The sequence below is a fragment of the Carcharodon carcharias genome, chromosome 25 (assembly GCF_017639515.1).
Source record: "Carcharodon carcharias isolate sCarCar2 chromosome 25, sCarCar2.pri, whole genome shotgun sequence".
In the NCBI taxonomy this organism is placed as follows: Eukaryota; Metazoa; Chordata; class Chondrichthyes; order Lamniformes; family Lamnidae; genus Carcharodon; species Carcharodon carcharias.
The window spans coordinates 34792666-34795165 of record NC_054491.1 but is presented as its reverse complement, the minus strand read 5'-3'; the positions used below and the strand labels follow the sequence as shown (position 1 = coordinate 34795165).

At 52.2% G+C, this 2500-nt stretch overlaps 1 protein-coding gene across 3 annotated transcripts in view; it reads left to right on the top strand.

Annotated features, from left to right (window-relative positions):
• The window catches only part of slc37a2 (solute carrier family 37 member 2), a 272775-nt gene that overhangs the window by 32589 nt on the left and 237686 nt on the right, over window positions 1-2500 (top strand). The window lies entirely within an intron of this gene.

The following is a 2500-nucleotide window of genomic DNA, read 5'->3' as shown; positions in this document are numbered from 1 at the left end:
TCTCTCTCGTCTGTGTGTGTGTCTCTCTCTCTCTCGTCTGTGTGTGTGTCTCTCTCTCTCTCGTCTGTGTGTGTGTCTCTCTCTCTCTCGTCTGTGTGTGTGTCTCTCTCTCTCTCGTCTGTGTGTGTGTCTCTCTCTCTCTCGTCTGTGTGTGTCTCTCTCTCTCTCGTCTGTGTGTGTCTCTCTCTCTCTCGTCTGTGTGTGACTCTCTCTCTCTCCTCTGTGTGTGTGTCTCTCTCTCTCTCCTCTGTGTGTGTGTCTCTCTCTCTCTCGTCTGTGTGTGTGTCTCTCTCTCTCTCCTCTGTGTGTGTGTCTCCCTCTCTCTCCTCTGTGTGTCTCCCTCTCTCTCCTCTGTGTGTCTCCCTCTCTCTCCTCTGTGTGTCTCCCTCTCTCTCCTCTGTGTGTCTCCCTCTCTCTCCTCTGTGTGTCTCCCTCTCTCTCCTCTGTGTGTCTCCCTCTCTCTCCTCTGTGTGTCTCCCTCTCTCTCCTCTGTGTGTCTCCCTCTCTCTCCTCTGTGTGTCTCCCTCTCTCTCCTCTGTGTGTCTCCCTCTCTCTCCTCTGTGTGTCTCCCTCTCTCTCCTCTGTGTGTCTCCCTCTCTCTCCTCTGTGTGTGTGTCTCTCTCTCCTCTGTGTGTGTCTCTCTCTCCTCTGTGTGTGTCTCTCTCTCCTCTGTGTGTGTCTCTCTCTCCCCTCTGTGTGTGTCTCTTTCCTGTATGTGTCTTTCTCTCTCCTCTGTGAGTGTCTCTTTCTCTCCTCTGTGTGTGTCTCTCTCTCCTCTGTGTGTGTCTCTCTCTCCTCTGTGTGTGTCTCTCTCTCCTCTGTGTGTGTCTCTCTCTCCTCTGTGTGTGTCTCTCTCTCCTCTGTGTGTGTCTCTCTCTCCTGTGTGTGTCTTTCCCTCTCCTCTGTGTGTGTCTTTCCCTCTCCTCTGTGTGTGTCTTTCTCTCTCCTCTGTGTGTGTCTTTCTCTCTCCTCTGTGTGTGTCTTTCTCTCTCTCGTCTGTGTGTGTGTCTCTCTCTCTCTCGTCTGTGTGTGTGTCTCTCTCTCTCTCGTCTGTGTGTGTGTCTCTCTCTCTCTCGTCTGTGTGTGTGTCTCTCTCTCTCTCGTCTGTGTGTGTGTCTCTCTCTCTCTCTCGTCTGTGTGTGTGTCTCTCTCTCTCTCGTCTGTGTGTGTGTCTCTCTCTCTCTCGTCTGTGTGTGTGTCTCTCTCTCTCTCGTCTGTGTGTGTGTCTCTCTCTCTCTCGTCTGTGTGTGTCTCTCTCTCTCTCGTCTGTGTGTGTCTCTCTCTCTCTCGTCTGTGTGTGACTCTCTCTCTCTCCTCTGTGTGTGTGTCTCTCTCTCTCTCCTCTGTGTGTGTGTCTCTCTCTCTCTCGTCTGTGTGTGTGTCTCTCTCTCTCTCCTCTGTGTGTGTGTCTCTCTCTCTCTCGTCTGTGTGTGTGTCTCTCTCTCGTCTGTGTGTGTGTCTTTCTCTCTCTCGTCTGTGTGTGTGTCTCTCTCTCTCTCGTCTGTGTGTGTGTCTCTCTCTCTCTCGTCTGTGTGTGTGTCTCTCTCTCTCTCGTCTGTGTGTGTGTCTCTCTCTCGTCTGTGTGTGTCTCTCTCACTCTCGTCTGTGTGTGTCTCTCTCTCTCTCGTCTGTGTGTGTCTCTCTCTCTCTCGTCTGTGTGTGTCTCTCTCTCTCTCGTCTGTGTGTGTCTCTCTCTCTCGTCTGTGTGTGTCTCTCTCTCTCGTCTGTGTGTGTCTCTCTCTCTCTCGTCTGTGTGTGTCTCTCTCTCTCTCGTCTGTGTGTGTCTCTCTCTCTCTCGTCTGTGTGTGTGTCTCTCTCTCTCGTCTGTGTGTGTCTCTCTCTCTCTCGTCTGTGTGTGTCTCTCTCTCTCTCGTCTGTGTGTGTCTCTCTCTCTCTCGTCTGTGTGTGTCTCTCTCTCTCTCCTCTGTGTGTGTGTCTCTCTCTCTCTCCTTTGTGTGTGTCTCCCTCTCTCTCCTCTGTGTGTGTGTCTCTCTCTCTCTCCTCTGTGTGTGTGTCTCTCTCTCTCTCGTCTGTGTGTGTGTCTCTCTCTCTCTCGTCTGTGTGTGTGTCTCTCTCTCTCTCGTCTGTGTGTGTGTCTCTCTCTCTCTCGTCTGTGTGTGTGTCTCTCTCTCTCTCGTCTGTGTGTGTGTCTCTCTCTCTCTCGTCTGTGTGTGTGTCTCTCTCTCTCTCGTCTGTGTGTGTGTCTCTCTCTCTCTCGTCTGTGTGTGTCTCTCTCTCCCCTGTGTGTGTGTGTGTGTGTCTCTCTCTCCTCTATGTGTGTGTGTGTGTGTGTCTCTCTCTACTCTGTGTGTGTCTCTCTCTCTCCTGTGTGTGTGTGTGTGCGTGTGTCTCTCTCTCCTATCTGTGTGTGTGTCTCTCTCTCCTATCTGTGTGTGTGTCTCTCTCTCTCTCGTCTGTGTGTGTCTCTCTCTCTCTCGTCTGTGTGTGTGTCTCTCTCTCTCTGGTCTGTGTGTGTCTCTCTCTCTCTCGTCTGTGTGTG